The sequence below is a fragment of the Hyaena hyaena genome, unplaced genomic scaffold (genome assembly GCF_003009895.1).
Source record: "Hyaena hyaena isolate Hyena2069 unplaced genomic scaffold, ASM300989v1 scaffold_518, whole genome shotgun sequence".
NCBI lineage: Eukaryota > Metazoa > Chordata > Mammalia > Carnivora > Hyaenidae > Hyaena > Hyaena hyaena.
The window spans coordinates 1,151,927-1,178,447 of NW_024081151.1; the positions used below are offsets into that span (position 1 = coordinate 1,151,927).

A 26,521-nucleotide genomic window follows, 5' to 3' on the forward strand; every position below is an offset into this window, starting at 1 on the left:
TGTTGTTAAATTACATGAACCGCTCCAGAGGAATCAGATCTTGGGAGAGCTCCAAAGGCAGGTTATTTTCCTTTCATTCCCAATTGAGTCAGAAAAATTTATTCATTTACTCGTCAGAAAATAAACTTGATGCATGTTCCTCAGGAGATCCATGTGCTGTACCTTTGGATGGCAAAATGCCACATGTACATCGAGAAGGAATACTTTGTCACGTGGCCCATGGCCGCAGCTGCTTGGGCCACAATTCACTCAGAGCTTGTAAGGTAAGCAAGACTGAGTCCAAAAACTACTGCAGAAAACAGGCTCAGAGGGAAGTCATGCTGTGTTTCAGTTTGTGTCTTTTCTTCTGGCTTCACTGAAGGAGTGCCTTCACATATGCTGGGGGGCACTGGGCCACTGTGACGGGCTGTCTGCAGCAGACGTTTGGGGGGAACCATCAGTGTAGACAAGTCTTTCATGACATTTTCCCTGCCCTTCTACTCCAAAACGACAACCCCTTGTTCATCTGCCACCACACTACCAGCTCTTCCCACCTTCTCCCAGTTTCCTGGTGGTTTTAACTGTGGACAACCCCATCCCCTTTCTGACTCAAACTAGTTGAGGAAACTGGCCATATTTTGCTTTGCCATGACCATTTTCACTGAAGGAATCCAAACATTTCTTCAGTGAGTGACAAGCCTTCTGTTGTCAAAAGTAAACAAAACAAAACAAAAACAAAATAAAAACACCTCACTAAATGCTTTAGCAGAGTAGAAACTTCTCCTTACATGGTTATCCAAATCAAGCATAAACTTAATTTTATTTTCAATTTCAAAACTTCCACAGATATCTGATGTCCCCAATAATACATGAATATGCCTTGAATCACTGATGGTCTAAAAATTAGTCAAATGATAACTAAAGGAATATGTTGGCAATTTAAGTATTAGGGGAATTAAGATTTCATTCCTTTTACTGGAAAAAATATCACCATTATTTGAAGCTGACCAAAAAAAGATATTTTATGGGCATATTTTAGCCTACCACGCTGCAATCAAGCATTTTTATGGGGCCCATTTATATTAATAAGGCAGTAAAGAAGGAAGCTTCAGTTAAAAAACATAAGTGGCAAGAAGCCTTAGGAGCCAATGACAAGACAAAATAGGAAGCAGCATCTTCTGATTCTCCCAGCTACTCTGGATTCATCCTGCTTCCAAATTCCATTTTCTCTTCTTTCTTTTCTTTTTTTTTTTTTGGTGAATGTGGGAACACCCTGACCAGTCTCAAAAAGTAGGACTTGATGGCCCATCATGTGAAAAGCTATTAACATATCCACAGTTGGCCCTGAAATATGCTTTCAAGAATTGAGAAGATTTGCCAACCCCCATTTGAATTTTTCTTCAGAAAAGTGCACTTTTATTAACACCCTCCTCCCTACTGTGTATAAAAATGGTCTCAATATTCTCATGGGAAAAAAAGAGCATTCTTAAGAGCCTTTGTAGACAGAGAAATAGAGTTTTCCCGGCCAAGAATAAAAATGGGAAAGTCTGAAATGTTTAGCGCCTCTGATTAAACCTTCAGTAGTGTATTTCTCTTAGACAAAGCATTTGTCATAAGTAGCTTGTCTGCCTGAGTATGATTTATGTGGCTGGACTGAAATTGGCTGAATAATTTATGCTATTTATTGTTCTGCAAAGTTTCTTTTCTTAATAAATAAATAAGTGCCGTGTTAAGAGAAGGGAAATAGTGGCAAGTGTCAGTGGCGTAAGGAGGGAAAAAGTTATTTTTCCATGTTGAAAGCTAATGAAGTGTATCTAAGAGGAATGGTCTCCACACAGAAGGGCAGGACTCTAATAGGTGAATATTGTCAGCATTTTCAATGAAACCAATTGGCTAAGAGAAGCTGTCAAATAGGTGTGAAATGAGGTAAAATTACGAGCGATACACTTTCTTTTAAGGTACTTTGCTTTGTTCCTTACAGTGCCTTGCAGCAAGAAATTTAATTTAAATACTGAAAATGGAATGCAGTTATATTGATTTAAATTTGCTAAGAAAGTCTTGGACTCTATTTCCTGTTTCCTGCATAAGTACAGAATGTGTGTGCGTCTGTGTATGTGCTTGCGTGTGAGTGCCATCAGCTTTTCTACTATTTATGAGTGAGTCACAGTTTATTAGACCCTACCACAATGTATATTAGCATAAAACACATAACTTGAATTGTCAGTTTATAAAATTTTCAGAATGTATGATTATAGCTCTGTTCTTACTGTAAATTTTTACAGAGCTCTGATGATTTATCCTACCTGCCGAAACACTGAGCTCTTATTAGATCTGGGTTGTTTTCTGTTGGGCTTTTTTTGTGTGTTTTGTGTTTTGTTTTTTGGGGGGAGGGGGTTACCATTTTATCACATAAATTTTTCTTCCTGGAACCTACACCAAAGACAGAGTTGTAGACAAAAGAATGCATGGGTGAGTGTGCAGAAATACATGTGGCTCAGTTCAGCTGAAACTGTTTCATAGATAACTCACTCTAAGCTATGACTAAAAATATTTGAAATGTTTACAGGCTGCATAATATATATGTTTGACATATTAAAGGAGACTTCTATCAGCTGCTCAGTAACCATTCCAGAAAAACGCCTTAAAAGAACTCAAGCAAAATCACAGCCCCTCATCTGCAGTGCTGTTTCTAATTTGAAGGCAAATTCATCTCTGACACACAGCAGATTCTGTGCAGGTGGAAGCAAGCCCCTCTCTGCTCTTCTCTCTGCCAGTCAAATTATGTCATCAGTGAAGGATCACTGGTTTTTAATGATACGGTGGCCTCCATACTGAGAAGCAGTCCTAGCACAGCAATATGCATAGCCAATAAAATGGCTGTCACCAAATTACAATTGACACTTAACATCACTAAATCTGCAGTGTAATTCCTTGTGACAGTTGTGTAGGTATATTAGAAGAAAATAATTTACTTCAAACCCAGCATGTTAGACACATTTTCCTGAGCGTAATTCATGTCACATTTACAGTAGCCAAAGCAAGCAGTCTCGAGGCAACCTTAATCTGGGAAGAGATCATAGATACTAACATGTTCATTGAAGTATGATTATTTATGCATGCAATAAACAAAGCTAGAGCAGTTGTTCATTGTAGGTTTTAATTGTTATTGGGGGTTTTAATTGTTATTGGGTTTTAAATGAATATTAGCCTCTTTTGCTGCAGGGAATAAGAAAAACTATAAAAAAACAAAGCCACATTTTATATGGAAAACAGGCATCAGCTAGAAAATCTTAATTTTTTTTCGGGATTTGATGGACATTCACGGGGCCCTCACTCCCCCCCTGCTCAAGATCGGGGTCGGACTTGAAATTGTGTAACAATGCAGCATAGCAAAAGCATCCACATGCAACTTCCAAAACGCAAGTGAACTAAACCCCCAGCAACAGCATTTCTCTTTTCTCGGAGTAATAACATTGGAGAACAAAGGTTTGAGAGGCAGACACAGCTTCTTCTGGCATACTGTTTTGATCCATTCACCCCAAGCAGATCGGCAGAAAGACCCTTTGCTGGCCTTATAAGCATATATAAATATGTGACAGAGTTAAAGGTCTCCACTCTTCAGAATGAAGTGGTTTGAATGTCTGGCGAAATGGGACTGCAAAAAATTCATTCCAACTTTGTCTCTAGGCAATTCACCTTTGGCCCAGTGATGATATGAGTCTTTCTGCTGATGGGGGAGATATAATAAGTCAGGTCAGGCAGTCTCTAGAAGGCAGGGGCCTATTTGTTAGCAGAATGAGGCAGGTGTACTATTCTAGGGGAGATTAGCTCATCCCAGCATGATAATTACCTCACAGGAAACCCTCAAGGTGACACATCAAATGTAGGAGCTGAACATCCAGTCCTGGAAATGGGCATGCCTGTATCGTTAAGTAGTCCTAATTTAGCAACTCCAAATTTAAAAACACAAATCAGTGAGTGATAATTTCCCTGTCCTTTCATTAAGACATTAAAATGTCTCCAGCAAGTGCGAGCTCACTGAAGAACGATAGGCTAGATTATAGCTCAGCTGCCAGGAGAAAGAATTAGCCCCCGTCCGCGTTTCCTACTTGATTTTCTTGTGGGAGTGGGAAGCAGTGAACAAGACGTGAGAGAGCCCACATTCTGCTCGCTGAGGTCCTTTTGGCTATTTGTGCCATTTGCTGAAGGCTACCTTTTGGAAAATCATCTTGAGTGAGTTTTTTATTTTTCTAAAACAGGATCCCGGCATTTTAGCTATGTCACCAAAGAACAAAAAAAAGGGGGGGAGGGGGATCAGCTGGCGTTATTTGGGTTTTTATATAAAATTTAAGAACGCAGATAGCTCTTCTTACAGCATCCTGACTTTGGGGTGGCCGTCCTGTGTCTCAGGTTGCTGAATGCTTTAACCATGCTCAGCAGAGCTGGGTTACCGCCTCAAGCCGTGGGCAAAAGCTAGAACCTCTTTGGTTTTCTAGGTCAGTGCAGATGACCTGAGAAATTCTTCAGCATCACTGGTCCCTTGAGCACACTCCCGGCAGCACAAGGCTGGGGGAGGCAGCGGGGCCAAACGCAGGACGACAGCTGCCGGATTTATCATGTGGGCACCAGGCTGTGGGGGGGGCACCAGGAGAAGTGGCCAGAATAGAAGCAGGAGGGGGGGATAGTATGATTGGGAGTCATGGAGCCTCCAACTTTTTAACGAGAGGTATAGCGAAGCAAAGATGTTTCTAAGGATTTCTTAGGTGGAGACGGAACTTCTCAAAGCTCTATGGGAAATTCAAGTTTTTAGCAAGCATCCTTAAGGATGCATTAACGAGAAAGTCTTTCGTGCACAAAGATCAGAACTGTGAACGTGAGTGTTAATAGAATAATCTTCATAAACATCAAGACTATAAGATATTGAATCAATTTAGTAACAAATGATTGCAGTTTTGTATTGTGTCTTTTCACAGGAAAAACCTATCCACTTTATACTCTGAAGCGCCGTTAAACGCACTGTTTATTGAGACCAGAAGAAATCTTTTTGCTCATATTGTTTAAGGTCTATTCCATCACGAGGGTAAACAATGGAATAACCCCCAGAGTGGTGGGACCCACAGAGTGGATTTTGACCGCTTGCATGGTGGATCCTCATGAAAAACACCGCCTCTCCTAAGACTGCCAGCTAGCTCAGGACACCCTTCCAGGACAGTTAGGACTTCCCAGGGCCCCGATCCAGTGGCACCTACCCTCACTGTCGGAACCCCTCCACCAGCCCCACCACCATACCTCGCCATACCTACAGCAAGAAAAGAAATCAAATAAATACAGCAACTCTTTCTGCAGGAGAAGCTGTCTACAGAAATTGTACAAAAACTATTTACCCACTGATGATGGCAGAGAGCAGCATGAAATCCTGGACACGTTTATCGGGAAGTAACGTAATCTCTATTTAGAAAGCATTACAATTGTGTTATCATTCTGTGAACTTAACAGGAAAAAAATGGCCTCACACAGAAGGAGGAAGTTAACTGAGCGCAGGTGGCATCCAATGTTGGTGTTCTGATACTTCCAAGCCAGGTCATGTAACTTCCATTGCTGAAACAAGTGCAATTTGTCATAGAGCATATAGCCCAAGGCCTCTTTATTAGGAACAGCTGATTGGAAGAAATTATTTTCCAAAATATCAACATAGGATAATTCTATTAAAAAGGACTTTAAAGATTTCTTTTTGAACATAGTCTCTGCTTTAAAGAATGTTTTTGTCCACTATAGGGAAGAGAGTTGAATGTTCACACACACACACACACACACACACCACAATCACACATATAAATATGTCCTCACCCATTATATTGTTTACCCAACCTATTCCTCCCACACACACCCTTAGAAACTATTGTTCTATTCCCAGGCCCTGTTAAGACTCTTCAATCACACTAAAAGTCTCAATTTTTAAAATGAACACGTCTTTCTGAATTTACATGTTGAATATCAAACACAGGCCATTTTAATGTTTTCAAGGCCAGACCAATATCATGGATAAGTCTGAAAAAGATGAAAGTCAAATCATGAACTGTGTATGGCTTTGATAACCAAATAATTTCAGTGATTAAGACAGAGAAGTGCGCTCTGGAATCACATTTGCACGATGATAAGAAGCAGCACTTATTTTGGCTTTTTTTTTTTTTCCATTGACATAAGACATCCAAAGAAGAAAAGAGAAAATGCTTATTATAAAAACAATTCTTCTTTATTAGCTCCTATATGCATAAGAATAACTTATCAAATGGAGAATATAAGGAAATTCCAATTTTAAATGAAGATCCTATTCAATATTTTGTGATGTCTCAATTACATTATAAACTAAATCTTAATTTATAGCACTCATGGAAACACAACATATTAACTGATATTTAGTATCTTATGTTTCTGTTCCAAGACATCTAAAGATAATTATTTTCTCTATATGTCTAGATATTTTAACTTTGTAAAATAATCATGAAAATAACAAATAATCCCCTTTGAAGCCAAAGCACTATCAGCAAAAGAGCCATCATTTCTTTATTATCTTGTTTTTCCTACTTATCCCAGATTGCATAGTATACAGTATTTATTCAAAGAAGCTACAAAATAAATATATCTACATTTGTAGCACCGTTACATTTAATTTTACTGAAATATGCAATATATTTGAAACTCACTTAATTTCTTAAAAGAGAATATAAGAATAGATTTTCAAAACCAATAAAATTTACATCATGTCATCAGGAAAATGCAAATTACAACTATGAGATACCACTCCACACCTATTACGATGGCCAAAATCCAGAACACTGACAACACCAAATGCTGACAAAGTTGTGGAGCGATACATACTCTCATTCATTGCTAGTTGGAATGCAAAATGGTACAGCCACTATGGAAGAGAGTTTGGCAGTTTCTTAACCAACTAATATTTTTACCATAGGATCGAGCCATTATACTCTTGTTATTTAGCCAAAGGAAGAGAAAACAAAACCTGAATACAGATGTTTCCTGTAGCTTTATTCATAATTGCCAAAACCTAGAAGCAACCAAGATGTTGCAGATAAATGGATAAATAAATTGTGGTACCTCCAGACAATGGAATATTATTCAGCACTAAAAAGATATGAGTTATCAAGCCATGAAAGATATGGGGGAAACTTAAATGCATATTGTTAAGTGAAAGAAGCTAACCTGAAAGGCTACATATTGCATGATTCTAATTATATGACAATCTAAAAAAATGCAAAACTATGAATATAGTAAAAAGATCAGTGGATGCCAGTGTTGGGGAAAGGTTAGAATGAGTGCAAGGAGCACAGATTTTTAGGGCAGTTAAAATACTCTGCATGACACCATAATGGTGGATACAGGTCATTATACATTTGTCCATACCCATACAACATACAACACCAAGAGTGAACCCTAATGTAAACTATGGACTGCACTGTATGGGTGGTTCTGATGTGTCAACATCAGTTCATCAATTGTAACAAACAACCACTCTGATAGGGTATATTGATAAGGGGGAAGGCTATGCATGTGCGGGTGCAGGAGGGTATGTGAAAAATCTCTGTACCTTACTCTCGATTTTGCTGTGAACCAAAAATTGCTCTAAAAATGAAATCTTTTTTAAAAATTCAACATTTATCCTTGATAAAAGCATTCAAATACATTTTTTGTGAATAGTTAAAAATACTCAAACAGAAGATTAAATTTGTCCAAGTCAGTCAAGTTAGAAGGTTTTAGATTTTGCCAGAAATTAACTTTACATGATTATAAATAAGCATTTTTCAAGAAGTTTATATCATCCTTATGTAAGTCTTTAGGATTCAAGTTCCAGTTGCCTATTGCTATATAATGAACTATCCCTAAAATTAACTTATCATTTTAATATTTTTTCATTATTTTGTGGGTCACAGTTAGAACAGTACTCAAGTTGAGCAATTCTTCTGCTTCATATGGTGTCATTTTGTGATACTTAGCTCAAGGTTGAGCTGGTCTGGATTCCTTATTCATGTACTTTAGCCTGGAATGGGATGCCTGAAACAGTCAGAAATTGGCCAACATTGGTCTCTTTCCTTCACACCTCTGTGTGACTGGCTCAGGTTTCCTCACATCAGGGCAGTCTCAGTGTAGTCATAGTTCTTACACGGTAGATCGGGGTTTCCCAGAAACCAGCAGAGAATCCCTTCCATTATGTTCCACTGCTCAAAGAGGTCCCAGAACTCACCATATTCAAGACTAGCAGACACAGACCAAATTCTTAATAGGAAAAATATTTAAGATTTTGTGGTCATTTTCTCTCTGCTATAAGAAAAAGTCTCATTTTAGAACTAGATTGTTAAAAAATTTTTCTCACAAAGAACATACACTTCATCCAATTTCCTTATAGGAAACCCCCAATTTTCAGGACCAATTTCAGTGTTCCCAGAAAAAATAGAAAAAAGAAAAAAGAACTAACAAAGTCTTAGAAAAGCCTGGAGACATATGAAAATGAACTATGTGTCACATGGAGTATATACCCTACTATGCCCAATCCAAGAGTAAGTCCAACAGAAAAAGGTAATAATGAATACAGAGGTTTTTGTCTTAGGTAATTGTTAGCTAGTTAGTTTAAGTTGGATTAAGAGGAAATCATTTGAATGCAATGATAAGAATATAACATGTTAAGCCCTAAGGGAATGAATAACTGCCATACTGAAACTTTAGTTTCAAGGAGTTTATGTGTCTTATCAAAACCTCAACTTAATTTTGGAAATGGTTTTGTAGCATAATTTATATGCTCAGACCAACAAGACTGATTCCATAAGCCATATCGAGCAATCAACTTAATTACTCCACAGGCACTCAGATAGTTCCCCAAATTAATCAAGTCAAAGTCAAGTGTGTCCTTACTGAAAGTATCCCCCCCAAAAAAGAATACCATTTCCTCTGTCATTATAGAGTAAGTATGGACTAGTCAGGCTGTAGTTAGGTTAGTGTCTATAAATTAAATCTGTGTCCTAATTTGCTCTTCTTATAGGGACATCAGTCAGATGGGATTAGAGCCAACCCGTGTAAACTTACCTTACTTTAATTACCTCTTTAAAGATTCTGTCTCTAACTACAGTCACATTCTGAAGTTCTGAGGTTAGAACTTCAACCTGTGAATCTTGGTGGAACACAATTCAGCCACAATTCAGTATACAAAAGGTTGTCTGCAGATGTGCAGAACTAGGCCAGCAGCAGGGACCCAAGCACAAAAACCCAGGTTGCTACACTCAAATGCAGCCCCAGGGAGGTCTTGAACAGGAAACCAGTCTTACAAAAAAATAGATATGTAAAGAAAAGCAACAAAATAATAGAAATATAATTTTAAAATTATTATAATATATTGCTAAATCTTCAGCAAAAAAAAATTCAAAAGTTTTATTTATGTTATTTGTATACAATTACTTTAATATGTTACCTCATATTATTGTCACAAGGCACCATAGAATACATTTCACTAACCCATTTTGATTATGAGATTCTAAGAAACTAGGATGCTTGTTCAAAGTCATATACATGTAGAGTCAGGGTGTCCTAGGGATCCTGCCATGACACTGCCATCCTGCATGAGAAAGGAAAGAATGCTGGGGCACCTGGGTGGCTCAGTTGGTTAAGTGTCCAACTTTTGATTCAGGCTCAAGTCGTGATCTCACAGTTGTGAAGTCAAGCCTCACATCGTAGGGCATGGAGCCTGCTTAAGATTCTCTCTCTTCCTCTTCCTCTGCTTCTACCCCACTCACACTAGCTCTCAAGAAAGAAGGAAGGAAGGAAGGAAGGAAGGAAGGAAGGAAGGAAGGAAGGAAGGAAGGAAAGAAGGAAGGAAGGAAAGGAAAGGAAGAAAGGACTATAAACAGAAAATTTTGCTTCAATGAATTTTAAAAGTGATAAACTGATTTTTCCTTGGCTTTTACTTGTATGATATGTTTTTTCTTTTCTACCTAATGCTGGTTAGCATTATTCAGCCTAATGAAAAGTAATCTAATGCAAATAGCCATAACCAACGCTTCATGACCATACAGAGTCCATTTTACTTACAGATCAGGTGACGTTCTTCAGAATATGGTAGGTTTCCTCCCAGGTTTCAGAAGACATCACTAGCCGTGGCATCTAGTGGCAATGTTAGTAAGCCAGAAGACTTCTTTACCCCAGGTACTAAGAATGACCTCTCCTCAGATTATACCAACAACCAAAGTCTGGTCTATAACCTACAATTTGCTTGTCAATTTCCTTTGGCTTGATGCCATGGTTTGCTATTAGTTCTGCAATGCAGTTTAATGCTACCTTTCTTTATCTCTTGACATTTCCTCTAGTCTCTCTGTTTTCATTCAAGCCAAATGTCAGCCTCATAGAAGTACTGCTGGAATTAAATGAAATAATAGAACTGAACTGAAGGCCCTCTATTTCTTTAAATGTGCAAATTAAGTGCCTTAAAAACAGAGGTCACAAAGATGATTATCAAAGAGCTCACGATCCATTGGCAGGAATGGACATAATACAAACAAGTATCAGTCCCAGCAGAACTTAACCAAGAGTAAAATATTCATTTTCATAAAGGAAGGAAATTTTGCTATGACTGGCATCCTGGTCAGGAGAGAGGCAAGAAGTTACCAAAGAAAAATGAGCAGATAGAGCACCGTGTATGTTAGAAGGGAATATGTTTTAATGAAAACTTAGAATAGGAAATGAGATTGGGACCATATCATGACACACTTTTATTGCCCAACTGAGGAATTGTGGTATTATCTGAGTAGGCCTGGAAGGCCAATAAAGAGGTTTGCATGGAGTGAAGTAGGGCCAAAGGTAATCCACTCCCACGGTACACTGATGAATATGTTTGCTTAGTCATTATTACTAAGGAAGAAAGGAAGGAGGGAAAGAAGAAAGTAAGAAGGGTTAGAATCCCAAACTGTGAGTCCTGATTCCCATAATGTCAAACTAGATTCAAGAATGGAAAACATTACAAGTGGATGTCTACCTTATTGGAGCGTCCCAAATTCGAATCTGGCCTCCCATCCTGGTAAAGTAGCTTTAACCATATGTAGCTGGGATGGCGGGATTCTGTTTGTTCCTTAACAAAAGGCCTACAGACAGACACAGCTGTGAGCTTCTAAACCACCTTCCCCCAACCCACAGTCAGGTCTCCAACCTCTGGGTGTAAACCCTCTGACTCAAAAAAGAGGCACAAAAAAGAGAATGCTTTCCCAAGAGCCTAATGAAGAACCTTCATCAATTAAGAATTCGGTGTATGTGTCCTGTGCCCAACAGACTCTCAAGAGTATGGATATGGTCTTATGCATCCCACTACCCCGAGGGAAGAGAAGAGAGGAAAAGATAAGAGATTAATAGTAACACACACACACAGAAAAATGGGTGAACAACGACTCCATTCCCTAAGGCAAGATTCCCCTTCCTTTTCTGAATCCTGAATGCCTTTATAGGATTATTTCTTTTAAGTTTATTTATTTATTTTGAGAAAGAGAGAGAGAGCACAGGTGTTCACAAGGGAGGGGCAGAGAGAGGGAGAGACAGAATTCTAAGCAGGCTCCACACTGTCAGTTCAGAGCCTGCCATGGGTCTCAAACTTATGAACTGTAAGATCACGACCTGAGCCAAGATCAAGAATTGGACACTTAACCAACAAAGGCACCAGGATTATTTAATCTCTTCAACACCCTTGGAGAAAATTCAAATAATTTTTATCCCATTTAATAAAAGTAATATATTTTCATTTTAGGTTATTAAGTTACTAAATAGTGTGCTATGTCATTTATTTCATAGGCTATCTAAAGACTTATTTTATATAAAGAATTTTTGTTTTTTACCTTTAACAAGAAATTCATGTTATTTAAGTAAATCTAACTTATGTAATAAAAATCATGCTATCCTTGACTAACACAATTTAAGAGTAGCATGTTTTGTTTAAGTACATTAAAGTGTAGACAAAAATTAAACTACACTTGGATGCTCTACTATAAATGAAAAGTTGACTAGCGGGGCTCCTAGGTGGCTCCACCAGCTGAGCATCCAACTCCAGTTCAGCTCATGATTTCATGGTTTGTGGGTTCATGCTCCTCATTGGGCTCTATGCTGACAGCTCAGAGCTTGGAGCCTGCTTCAAATTCTGTGTCTCCCTCCTTCTCCACCTCCCCCCTGTTCATGCTCTGTCTCTCAAAGATAAATAAACATTGGAAAAAAATGTTTTAAGAAAAAAAGAAAAGTTGACTAGAAAATAATATTTTCTCTTTTTAATATTAATTTTTGAAAAACTACATTCATTTTGGTTCCAACAAGAATTTGACCAGATGCACACAGTACACACAACACAATGTCTACGCTCCTCCTTCAACTTGTTGTATTTCCATTTCTTCTCCTTAAACAACAGTCCACTATAGGTGTAATTAAATAAAATTGTTTAAAAACTGAAATACACACACACACACACACACACACACACACACACACACACACAAGAGACTATGTTTAACCTTGACAGCAATTAGCAATATTGAGTTGAGATAAATCCCCTGAGTAACTGAGGCATGAGAACAATCATCTTATCTCTACCACTTCACTCAATTAAATTAAATTAGAGATGCCTTTACAACCTAGAACACTGGCTCCCAAGTGTGTCCCTCCACTGGTAGCACCTATATCCCCTGTGAACTTGATAAAATGCAAATTTTATCTGACTCTGAATCAGGGACTCCAAGGATGAGGCCCAGCAGTCAGTAGGCCTCCGGATACATGCAAAAGTCTAACACTGACCCAGACCAAGTTGAAAGACCAAATGCTCTCATGAGGGATCCTTTGGGAAAATCTGCCCCAAAGGAATCAGAAGGGCAAACCTCTCAGGCAGGCAGGCAGATCACAGAAGCCCACACAAAACACACCATCTGATTCCATTTGCATTATTAATATGGCAGAAATATTGTAGGGGTATAGGTGCTTTCTTCATAAAGAGAAGAACTGAAAGAAAATGGTTCAGTCTCACATTTATGGGTTTTTTTTTAATTTTTAGAGTTATTTTTGAGAGAGAGAGAGAGAGAGTGTGTGTGTGTGTGTGTGTGTGGTGGAAGGGCAGAGAGAGGAAGACACAAAATCTGAAACAGGTTCCAGGCTCTGAGCTTTCAGCACAGAGCCTGATGCAGGGCTCGAACTCGCAATCCATGAGATCATGACCTGAGCCAAAGTCACGTGGTCAAACAACTGAGCCATCCGGGTGCATTCGTGGCATATTTTTAAAGAAAATATCAGCTTTGGATTTTGCCAGGCCAGAATTGAAATGAGGAGAAAGGGCAGGGGAAGATTTCTCACATCCTGGAAGGAGATCACAGCCTGCAGGGCTCCTGTGAGGAGTGGGATCCATGCGTTGTTCAGTGTTAGTGTGAGCAGAAGGTGGTGAGATCCAGGTTAATCAGAGAGGGAGGGGTCTGTATGGCTCATAGGATTGGGAAGCAAATACAGGGGCTCCTGTACGTGATGGAGATTCCCAACCCAAAAGCAAAGAAGCAAAACATCCTAACCAGAAACGTACATCCAGACTAAGAGAATGGGTGTCTTTAAAAGAATGTTCCCTAGTTGGCCAGTGATGGGCAGAAAATATGCAGTACTGCTGTGTACGACCCTGGGCCTTTGTGGCACACCTGGGTGGCTCAGTTGGTTAAGCATCCGACTCAGGATTTCAGCTCAGGCCATGATCGAGGTGCATGGGTTCAAGCCACACGTCAGGCTCTACAATGCCTGTCCAGTGCAGAGCCTACTTAAGACTCCCTCTTTCCCTCTCTCTGCCCCTTCCCCACTCACTCCTGCTCCCTCTTTCTCAAAATACGTAAGTAAACTTAAAAAAAAAAAAATCTCAAAGACCCTAGGGACTTGCACAACACAGGAAGGAGAGAGAGTCCTAAATCAAACTAAATTTCCTGTCTGCCCCAGAAGAAGGCTTGGAGATGGATTGTAGTTGGCTTAAAGCAATTCTAAAAATGTGATATTTCTTGTACATCTAACTTTGTCAACTGATAATGATACCCTCTATTATGTTTAGTATTAACAGCCACTTTACCTTCAGACTTACACAGATCTATTTGGTTAATGAAAGGAAAGGCACTGTCACATACAAAATGGGAGGGGGCCAGCAAGCTCTTGCATCCTAAGGAAGGACAGTGACAGTGTGGGCCTCGACTGAAAATCTACAAAATACTTACGCATGTGGGTTTTAGCAAATGTAAGGTAGTGACTCTTCAAATCCCATTTGAGTCTACATTTGTAAAACAAGATTCTGGGACTTAGTCCTTCTTACAACTAAATTATTTCTATTTTCTTATAAAATGATTTGTATACAAGGGCACTGAGGTGGCTCAGTGGTTAAGCACCCTTGATTTTGGCTCAGGTCATGATCCCAGGGTGGTGGGATCAGGCACCAAGTCTGGCTCCATGCTGAATGTGAAGCCTGCTTAAGATTCTGTCTCTCTCTCTCTCTCTCCCTCTCTACCCCTCTCCCCTGCTCACACTTGCTCTCTCTCTAAATAAAAAATATATACAAACAAACAAATATTTGTATACAATTTGTATACAAAAATATTCATTGAATTAGGTCCTTTCATGATATGTAAATGTGACTGCAAAGACCATTATGAAATCAGCAGGCCCTTCCTTTTCCATTAGAGTCCCAGACCACTGGGCCTCAGGTGAGAAACATGTCCACTGTAACAACATCAGAAGTAGTCATAAGCTCTCTGAGCACATGCCTGATAAATTACAATATCCATATTATTGTGTAAGAGAGAAAATAGAAACATCCCAACATAAAAAGGGTATAGATTCTGACCTTCATGCTCAATCAGATGACATCAGTGGGAATGGTGGTCGATATCCTTGGAAACATGGTAAAGTTCTAGAAACATAGGCTGTTTGAACAAGTTGGCCATTTGAAGTTCTTCAGGAATTGCTGAATTGTTTCAAATCTAAAATTACGATTTAAGAAAGTACATTTCAGTACTGGCAAATTAGAATTAAGTAAACTAGTCAATTCAATATAATTTCCTATTAGCTCACTCACAATTTGAGATATATTTTCTGAGGCAGTTATGTTGTGACACCGCATTTACATGCATTTTAAAATTCTTGCTGGCGACTAAAGGAATGATTCAGGTCAATTCTGCTTTCTTAATCTCTGGGGCAAAGCAAAATACTCACTGTATATAAAAGGCATAATCTCTACCCTCCCAAAAGAGAGAAATTGTTTCTTCCATGTTATAGGCCTATGAAGTTTTTTCCCACTGAGATTTTGACAGCCCCACATTTAACACAACAGGTCAAGGCATAGAGCAGATTATGACTGCTGTTTTTGATATTTATTGTATCCTAGAGTTTGCCAGCTGATGAAAGGAGCCCAAACAAGGAGAAATGTGTAAAAACATAAAGGGTTCATAGGGCACCTGGGTGGTTCAGTCAGTTAAGCGTCCTACTCTTGATTTCAGCTCAGGTCATGATCTAGTGATTTGTGAGTTCAAGTCCCACATCTGTACTGCCAGCACAGAGCCTGCTTGGAATCTTCTCTCTCTCCCTCTCTCTCTGCCCTGCCCCCACCTCTCTCTCTCTCTCAAAATAAATAAATGAACTCTAAACAAAAGAGAAAAAAATTAAAAACAAAACAAGACATAAAAGGTTCAAAAGAGAAATCATAGCTTGTTAGTTAAGAGTATGGGACTCTGGGGACGCCTGGGTGGCTCAGTCAGTTGAACATCCATCTGATTTTGGCTCAGGTCAGGATTCCAGAATCGTGAAATGGAGCCCCATATCTGACTTCTCACTGAGTGTGGAGCCTGCTTAAGATTCTCCCTCTCTTTCTCCCTCAGCTTCTGCTTGTCTCTCTTTCTCTCTCTCTCTCTCTAAAAGAAAAAAAAGAAAAAAAAGAAATAAGAGTATGAGAATCTGGGGCCAACTGCCTGTTTGGACTCTAATCTTCCTCTAAGCTTCCTAGCTATGTAACTTTAGGCATGGTTCTTCACCCCTCCATGGATTAGCTTTCTTATCTGTAAAATAGCCATAGTAACACTGCCAACTTCAATGGGGGGCAGGGAGTATGAAGTCAATTAACATTTGTAAATGCTAGAACAATACCTGCCCGTATACACAGTATATACATATATGTGTGTGTGTGTATATATATATATATATATATATATGTATATGTATATGATAGACATGGTATATAAGGAGGTAGGGTTAGGGTATCTTCAAATCTTTACTTCTTTACAACTGATATATTTAATTTATAAGAAAATGGGAAAACCTACCTAGTAAATGATATCTTATATTTATGTCAGGGTCCAAGAGTTCATACTGATTTATAACATTCGTCTAAGGGTTCTAGTACGGGTAAGATTTCTCTATACGAGATTTAACTGTTAGGTGTGGTAGCTTGTTCCTACTCTTGGTATTTTCGAAGTCTGAAGTGAGAGTAGCTTTAACTTGCCTTTTCGGAAAACTCTAATAGGCCAAGTTTCTGAAATGAAAGTTTTATTCCAGATTTATTGATTGGTCACAAAGTTTTACATAACAATGTTTAGGACTTTGAGGATGGGCGAGGGGAGAGTGGTATAAAACATAGTACCAGAAGCCAAATTAAGAAGAGAGCAGACATAAAGTTAAAAACAGTATTTTTTAAAAACATTTTTAATGTTTATTTATTTTTGAGAGAGAGGACAAAGTGAGAGCAGGGGGAGGGCAAAGAGAGACAGACACAGATTCTGAAGCAGGCTCCAGGCTCTGAGCCATCGGCACAGAGCCCCATGCTGGGCTTGAACCCACAAACTGCGAGATCATAACCTGAGCTGAAGTCTTAACCAGTTGAGCCAGTCAGGCACCCCAAAAACAATTTTAAAGAATCCAGTTCAACTAACACTTAGGATCTGATGATATGCTCGTACTTTCACATTTGTTATCATTTTCTACATTATTTACTAACATCCGCATTTTATTTCTTAGAAAGGCTATAAAGCGTCAGAGAGGTAAAATGGCCAAAGTTGATACATTGTGGAATCCTCTTTTGGAACCAAGTTTATGTAACTTCAATCCAGGGTTCTTCCCATTCTGCCAAAGCTGCCAAGAAAAACCATCCAATCTAAAGACAAGATGTGACTTAGTACTTCAAAGGAAAGGGGACCAAGCTGGATAAAAACAGACAACAAATTCACAGGAAGTGGCTGAAAAGTGGTTAGAATTTGGAGAGGTAAATGGGAAGAGAAAGGCCACAATGGAAAGTTGAGTAGAAGCAAGAAGGCTTTGCCAGACTAACCAGCAAGGAGACAGGAATAGTGATAAAGATGATTCCATAATGACAATGAAGGGAAATATCAGGCAGCAAAGCTGACACCTGATGTCGGGAGCTCAGTCAGGCTATTCAGCAGAGACATGGGTATGTCACAAACATGTGTTTTAACTGGGGCACCCGGGTGGCTCATTTGGTTGAGTGTCTGACTCCTGATTTTGTCTCAGGTCATGATCGCAGGGTCATGGAATTGAGCCCTGAGTGGAGCCTGCTTAAGATTCTCTCTCTCTCTCTCTCTTTCTCTCTCTCTCTCTCTCTCTCTCATTCTCTCTCCTTCTGCCCCTCCCTCAATGCAAGTGTGCTCTCTTGCTTGGTCTCTAAAATTAAAAACTAAAATAAAATAACATAACATAACATAAAATTAAATTAAATAAATAAAACAAAAACATGCATTTAGCAGCAGAACTAGAGAAAGGGAAGAAAAGTGGCCAGGACACCTGTTAGAAGACTGCCTAGTTTGGGCAAGGTGTGATAGGTATCCACGATTGTCTGAAGACTATGGGATAAAAAGGACAAGACATCACAGCACGTGCCCTAAAGGCAAAATTTTAAGGACTTAATAAGTATGAAGAATGAAGGAGAGCAAGAAGTTAGAAATGCCCTCAGGGCCTTGAACCTGGAGAACTTCAACAATGGGCATACTGTTGCTAATCACAGGAGCATTGAGCAAGGGAAGAAGAGAGGCTCCCGGGTCTGGAAAAGACACAGGCAAAACCCTTGATTTGCAAAGAAAGAAACACCACCAACAGGAGACACTGGGAAACCAAACTGAGTTTAATTCTAAGTTTGTTGAGCTGCACGTGACACCGGGACACATCGAAACCAATGCGCTGTGCAAACTCACCCAGTAGGACGAAAACTCAGATACGCAGTCAGTATGAAAATATAAATGCGAGAGTTATCAACACAAAGAAAACTGTAGAAAGGGAGTTGCTGGACTAAGTTGCCTAAATGACCACTGAGATGTTCTACTGCATTCCTGAGTCACCAAAAGGAATTTTAGCTGGTGTATCTCATGTTCTTCTAGGACTTAGGGAACACTACAAAATGTTCAACATCTCACTTCTGGGGAGCAGGCAGGATGTGAGGGGCATTCTCATCATCCATGCATTTGCTTTTCATTTTTTAAGAAGAGTAGCCTCTATTTCACTGTTGAAACCCCTGAAAAAGGAACACATGAGAGAATTTAAATGTGCTAAGAAATTTGAAATGCTAAAAATGGCACTTTAGCATTGGCTGTGTAAGAATTTCAATGTTCCTGCCAGCTCAGATACAGGCAATTTTATCTTTAATTACCAAAATAAATGTAATTTAAAATTTTTCTTGCATACCTAAAGTCAGAAAATAAAGTGCTCTTTTAAGTATAATAAAATGTCTTGATCTAATTGGACAAATTACAGCCCCACAAAACCTTCAGCGTTGTAGGAGGGCAGCAAAGAGATCTAGCCCAACTCCCTTGGACGACAGACCAGGAGGTATTCGCTAAGCCACTGTTGGATGACAGCTGGGCTACATGATTACTTATACATACATCTTGTCAACAGTCCTCAAACATCACCCAAGAACCTTATTCAGTCTGCAAAGTGACCAGATTCGGTATCTCAGACTGTCATAGACCGCAGCAGTGTCCAATTCTAACATTAACCTAACTTAGGACAAAAACCAAGTCTTGGAAAATTTTGTTCCATTGGAAAAGTTTGCTCTAGAAAATGCAGATCTGTTCTCTGAAGCCCACAGGAGAATCATCAGAGGTGGTCAGAGCTACTGAACCACAGGGAGTAGTGGTCCTCCCTCACATCTGGTACGGATTTATCATGATGAAGAAAAAAAAAAAAAGAAATCATTTAAATTAGACATGTGGATTTGTGCCTTGACCTTGTTAAGTGAAAAGTAGGTGTCACCCCCATGAATTTCTATGAAATTGGTAGTAAATGTGTAAAAGTCAAGGCCCCCCTATAGCATATTAAGAAGCCATGTGTTTGAAAGGGTACAGACACCAAATGCTAGTACATTCATGTGTGGAATATATGGATACAACTTAGGTAATTTATTACAGATTTGAACTTGGTGCTTCATTTTTTTTGATATAGCAAAAATATGCGGAAAAGGTAGAAGATAGTGAGGGTACAATTAAAGGAGAACTCACCAGATCTCCTAGTTCTAGATGACCACCGGGACTAGACATTATCAAATATGAATGTAGCATAAAGGAGATGAGATTGTTAAGAACAAATGCTTTTCTTAAGAAGAGTTTGCCATGAAATTTGAGAAGTTCTGTGATTATTCTTTTTTATCGATGAAAGAGTACTTTATGTCATTCAAGCTTTAAAAGTTCAAATTAAACCGCTGCACTTTTAAAATAGGGTTTCTTGGGGCACCTGGGAGGCTCAGTCAGTTAAGCATCCAATTCTGGATTTCAGCTCAGGTCATGAGCTCGTGGTGCATGAGTTCCATCCCCAAGTCAGGCTCTGTACTGACAGTGCAGAGCATGCTGGGGATTCTCGATTCTCTCTCTCTCTCTCTCTCTCCCTCTCCCTCTCAAAAATAAACTTAAAACAAAATTTTTGATAGAGTTTCTTATCACCTTCTTTAGCTCAGTAATGTAAGATATTTCTCCATTCCCACTTTTGGCCAAGCCAGCCCTTTACTCCCATGTTGTATTGGGACTTTGCGTGATACAGAGAGTGCCCAGAATGACTGGTCTCTGACCTTCAATCCCAGGTAGTTTTATGTAGAAAAGTCCCGTGAATATTGCCTTCGCCTTCTTCAGCCTGTTTTTTTTTCTCCTTGAAGTGTACAGGTTCACAGCCAGGGCCTGGCTCTTATTACAGGTTTTAAAATGAAGTCTATACAATGAAAAGGACTCTGTTTTTATTTCTTTGGAATTATTGGCTTTCAAAGCCTTTGAATCCCCTGCAGATAATTACTATTTTGGCCCATGATTTCTCTGATATTTGATGCCTCTGAGTGGAATAAATTACCTATCTAACAAGGAGGGTTAATTGGTGGTTGTGAGCCAGTGTATGTGCCCTTTGTATTATTTTGTAAGGGCCCTGCAGACTCTGACCATCTGAAACATCTGATTGTTTTAAACCATGTCCTTCAGTACAACTTGCGGTTTGGATTCTTGACTACTGGAAGCAAAGAGAAGTAGGAAAGCATTCTGGTAGCTTCGTGTGTTTTCAATGTTAAGCGTTCTTTTGTTTTTTGTGACATTTGTACCCCCTCAAGGTGATCATATTTCTTTCCAGTGTTCCGAATAAGAACTGTGTAAACTTAAGATACCTGTGCTTAGATCCGATCTCATAAAACCTACCAGAGTTCAAACTTAGAGCTGTGGTTCCCATAAAATTCACTCTATGAGCAGTCAGACTCCCTTAGCCATTTCACAGATTCATCTCTGAGAAACTAGGCTTTTTTTGTGGTAGTATTTGTCTTATTAAATCCATGAAACTAAAAATGCCTCATTGAAGTAAAACATTAGCACCAACTTTCACAGCAAATTGTTTTGTGTGAATGAAAGCTTTTTGAGAGCGTAACGCGGCAAAATTACCCAAAAGTAGTTTAGCAAATGCCACAAAACATAACATCTGCGTATTAAAAATGCATTCTGTATGCTGCAGAAAAATCGCAGTACTGAAGCAATTTTCTAATATTTACATATTTATAACAAGTGCCTGTCATGCGAAGGCTAAGCTCACCTACAATACTTTCATGTTATGTAAAATGAAAAATGTCTCATGCTTGGGTGTTCTAATAACCTTGATATTATTTTAACAATTACACTATTTAATACCTTGGATTAGTCCCTCTGATAGTGCTATTAGCTGTCACTATGCTCGATAATCGGTGGCTTCACCTTTGTTATGACATGATCTTTCCTACTCTTTGTTGACCTTTCAATACAAGGGGGAGGGGACGCTCCCAGCCCCCCAAACCTTTAAGCGGCTACTGTAAAGCTGTAGTTTAATTCTCAGCTGGAATGTTTAGAAACCCTCAGTGCTAAATACCTCAGTGGACTGCTTAAACACCAACAACAGCCTTATGGGGCCTTAGTCGACCTTAAACACATCTTTTTTTGTTGAGAATATTGCATTCTGCCACAATTCTGTGGGCTAACCCTGGGCTCACATTAAATATACCAGCCTCATTGAAGCTTACTGAATTGAGTTGAGTTGTTCTTTGTTTTATTCTCTCTCGGCTTCACCCCCAACTGGGACTGGGCAGCCTTTCTTCCAGTGGAGCGTGCTTTAAAGTAACCCAAAGAAGAGAAGGAAGGGGGAGGGGGGAGAGAAACCAAAAGGTGCAGCTAAGGCCCATAATTAGTCTTGATCCTCCAAGTCTAAAATATTTTAACGCCAGGTTTCTGATTGCAGTATGGGCAAAGTGGATTTGGGAATGCAGAAAAGTAATTAGGTCTGTGCATTGAAGTGTGGAGAGCATTTAAAAGTGAATGGGTGGTTACTACATTCTTGGCAGGCTGTTTTTTATCTTTTCATGCTCTGCTGTTGTTAGAGGTGATGGGTTTATTGCAATTTTTGCACTCTGGAGGTGGCTGTGTTTTTCTTAACATAGCCTTTTGCTCTCTATCTCAAAAATGAATCCTCATGGTACCAAGAAGAATGAAGGAAATTTTTAAAAAATAAAAACAAGGCCCATTGGCCAGATATTATTCAGTGAAGCAGAATAAGTTGGGAATAAACCTCAACATTGCAACAGGTCACTTAGAGAGATTCCGGGTTTAATTAATGACTTGCTGAGCACAGGACCAACTGGAGACAATGGTCACCCCAAGGAGAAGGAAAACAGAACATATTATTCTCAAACCATGTTCACAGAGCCATCCAAACTATCCGGGGAGAAGTTGACATCATTATGCCATGCTGAGTCCTGGTATGGAAGATATAGACCATAAATGTCTGAATAGTAAAAATGCATGTTTTTGATTATTTCAATCTATAAAACTGCTGCAATTTGCTCAGATCACATGTCCCTTCAGCCTAGATCTCCATGTATGCCAGACAAGTAACCATCAGGGCTGGCTTGAAAGTCATAGAAAATGTTTTAAAAAAATAAATAAATAAATAGCTGGGGCATTGGGTGTGGGTGGGAGGCTAAGGTAAGAATTAATAGAATTTAAATAGACTCCTTTTAATTTCCACGAAGGTTTTGTTTTAGCTTTCAGTAAGTGACACAAGAAGAGAAGACTTGTTTCTTTAGCAAAACAGACCTAGACATGAAAAAAAAAATTGCAGGAGACAACTTGGTCCTTCCGAAAGCATTTAGTGATGTCTGCTGAATTTGAAAAGGCAAAATCAGATCTAGCTAATGGAGAACCAAATGAAATAACCCAAAGGTCACTTTGGGTTTTTGTTGTTGCTGTTCTTATTTGAGGGTTGAGAGCTTTTCTGTTTGCTATCTGTTTTTACCTTAGAAACATGACTTGGGAAGACTGGTGTGGATGACTGGACCAGTACACTCACGTCCTTGGGCAACTACTTCAGCGTGCTGGAAGTTTAGACAAATGAGTTCTTTACTATGTAACACATTTTAACTGTTGTATTCAGTGTCTTAATTAAGTGCTATTCTACCATTCTCTAGTCTCCTGTATGAGAAGTGTATTTCCTTAGCCACACATGGCTGTTAACTTACTGGATTCATCTCCATGTCTAGTGAACGAGAATGAGCACTGTGCTGGGCGACACATTACCACTTGAGCTGTGGGAGACTCAAAGCAGTTCCCTCCACTCAGGTTTTCCCATGAAAAGATTCCTACAGCACTGATATTGCTTAGCAACCTTGTTTTAGGTCTTCTAAAAGATACAAATAAAACACATGATCTGATGCCATTATAAATGAGATTTACATCTTCATCACAGCCTGTTTATAACAGAGAAAACTTGGAAACAGCATAAATGAGGAATCAGTTAAATAAACAATGATACATCCATACAATGAAATGCTATCCAACCATCAGGAATGAAGCTGAGGGAGGATATCTAATGACCAGAGATTTTCAAAATACTGTACCTTGAATCTAAGTTTCAAAGGCAGGTTTATAAGGCAATATGCATAGTATAATCCTATGTGTACGGTGTGTATAAATTATCACAAATGTTAACATATAATCCTTGTTCTAAAAAGAGTAAGCCCATTTTTAGTGAAGAGAAAAATACTCCAAAGGTTAATATCGGTTACCCCTGAGTAGTGGAATCCAGGGTGATTTGGTTTTCTCCTTTCTGTTTATCTGTATTTTCTAAAGTTTATTTAATAAATTTATAATGGGACAAGATAGTCTTATAACAAAGAAATGATTTATAAAAGTCATTTTTAAAAAAATAGCTTACCAAACTATGGTATTTAATTCTCCATGCAGACTTTCTAAAACACTGTTTATGATCTGTCGTTCTGAATACAAAGGGCCAACATTAAAGTTTCTGTCCTCACCCACATCCCATATTTCTTGTTGCAGCTGAACATAAGCTTCATTACCCACAGTGTTTCCTGAAGACCTCTCTCCGGTTGCCTAACAGGCGGGAAGAGGTACCAGCACTCCACAATTAAACTGTATTTCACATACAGAAGCCCAAATAGGAAATGTGTGTCCCTTCCTCATCCTTCTTACACGAGGCAATGACTGATCACCATGTGACCTCATTCTGACCAAGCTCTACCCAGAACATTCACTGCAGGCTTATGCGAGCCCTCTGGGGTCATCCTCCCCCCTGACCCTCCCTGAGTCCTGAAAGCAAGGTCCACATTAGAACTCAGCTGCTTGTGGTGAGGAAATATTCCTTCCTGGATGCCTGAGATATTCCTCATTATGCAAATGGGAAATAAGCACTAGCATATCCAGGTCAGATGCATAATGTGTATAAATAATTGCTGGGGGAAATCTGTGGCTCAGTGAGCTCATCTAAAGCCAGAAGCTTAAGAAGTTTGTGTCCAGCATAGACGCTGTCATGCTGGGAGCCCATGGGAAAATCACTTAAACTCTCTGTGTTTCATCTTGAAATAGAGACGATAGGAATGTTGACCCAGGCCCCGGGGATTGGCGAAAGATTGTGAAGCACTTCAAAAATTCTTGTATCAAAGTAATCGGTGCTATTTAGGGAAAAGGTCATGAAATAATCAAAGACCTCCCGAAACCTCAATAACAATAATGTGATTGGACAAACTGTAATCCAGGCATAGTTAGAAAGGCATAACTAAACTCACAGAACCCCAAATTTACAGACATACCTAAAGCATTTGCCATAGTAGTTTAGGGATTTTATGATCTTTTTCGCAACAGACTGATTATTCTCTTGAAGCAGAACACACCAATCAGATGTTTGTGCAGATTCTCTGGCTTCATGTGGTTTAGAAGCGAATCCCACCCGGAAATGAGTTGCTGAGAAAGTTCTTGAAAGCATCACTTACTACAAACCAAATTGTATTCAGCAGGTAGAAATTAACACGTGGGCTAGACACAAGCTAGGATCACAGAAACACACATGGAAGCCACAAGAGGCTGGAATATAGTGCTGTCCTATAATTATGTGGCTTTTCTGCAATAGTCACTGTGAGCTTCTGTGGCTTCCATTAGGAATCCCACTAAAAGTAATTGGCAGTGGGATGCTTCTGGTCTCCTGCTCATCTCCTTCTCCCATTCCTGGGCGCAACATCCTCCTACAATCTCTGAGCTGAGACCAGAGAGTGCTCAAGTTTTAGTGTGTCATAGTACTTTCTGGACAGTTTACCAAACTGTATACATGGTCAGAGAAATAGGGCTGGTGGTGATTTGATGTCTCCCACGATTTGGGTCGTGGACTCAATCACCATCTCTTGGTCTGGGTGTGCCCACATAAAGAAGACAGGAGAGAAAATTCTTGAAAAAGCAGAGTAGGAACAGGAGCTAACTTTACACCTCCTGGAATTTCTAGCCTTAAACAAAATGAGGCAAAACAAAACAAAACAAAACAAAGAACAACCCCTTCCTGGATGTCTGACACTCTGTGTTGTATTATTTAATCATCATTTCTACCTAGGGTAGTGGTTTCTGATTTAGAATCAGAAAGACCTGGGTTCCAAACCCAACTCCACTTCAGAGCTAAGTGGCCTAGAGTAATTCAATATTTTCTTACCTCAGTCTCCTCATCCATAAAATGGGAGTAGTAATTACTACTAGTGTTGTAGAAGAGTTTGACAGGAGGCAAGGAAATATTTAACAGAAGGTCTGACATATAGTAATTATTCAATTAATGTTAACTGCATTGTTAGCAATATTGTTACAGCTCTACCAGTAGCTAGTTTCTTTATTTGGTAACAAAGAATACTGGTACTCAGAAGATTAAGTGCCTGACAAGCCAGGATTCCATCCCAGGAACCCTGACTGCAAAATGCATGCTGTTTCCACTCCTCTTCACTGTTTTTCTCTTTGGGAAACAAAGTCAGGGCAGTTCAGGACACCCTCAAAACCCTGCTAAGGTAGTCTAACCCCCCCTCCCCTGCCCCCCATGCAAGGATCACAAAACATGAGTCAAAGCATATAGAAATGTGTTCTTTTATCCTCAGCAACATTAGTACGGCCTCTCTTGTGGTGAGCACTGTGTTTGTCTCAATCCCGCAGTAATAATGCTGGCCAGGATACTGATCTCAAATGAATTTCTCAGCACCAAGGGCAGAAGAGAGAGCAAAAGTGATCGTTTCTCTCTTTTCTCCATTTTTCTTTCTTTCTTTCGGTGGAAAATCCATGACCTCCATGACCCTCAACCCAAAACCATAGCCCAAGGCTTGATATAGCTAAGGGTGGAGGGGTGTGGAGACGGCAGATAATGTTAGAGAAAGACAAACTAGGAGCAGAAACAAAGGCCAGTAAACAGAGTGAAAGAAGCTTAGAAAGGGGGAGGGAGGAGGGGAGCCTGGAAGCAAAGAACAAGGCTCAGAAAAAGGACTTGGAGAAAGACTGAATAAATTGTTTGCTTGTGCTGTTTAGCAAAATCAGCTAAACTTGGCTTTCAAAAAGTTTCACACAAAATCATTTTCACTGATTATTTTTTGGCACAGAAATTTTGTAAAATTTGGAAATTCACAAAGTGACACAATTTGCTAAAAATGCCATTCAACACAATTTGATGTAAACTACAGAAATGTTATTATAATTCATTAGGA

The 26,521-nt window shown here is 39.3% G+C and overlaps 1 long non-coding RNA gene across 1 annotated transcript in view; it reads right to left on the bottom strand.

The window, feature by feature from the left end:
* LOC120247396 overlaps positions 1-14,969 on the bottom strand; it is an 81,073-nt gene extending 66,104 nt beyond the window's left edge. Inside the window, exon 1 of the long non-coding RNA XR_005532298.1 lies at positions 14,864-14,969. This is a non-coding gene — a long non-coding RNA (uncharacterized LOC120247396). The remainder of the gene's footprint in view (positions 1-14,863) is intronic.
* Positions 14,970-26,521: the final 11,552 nt, after the last annotated feature.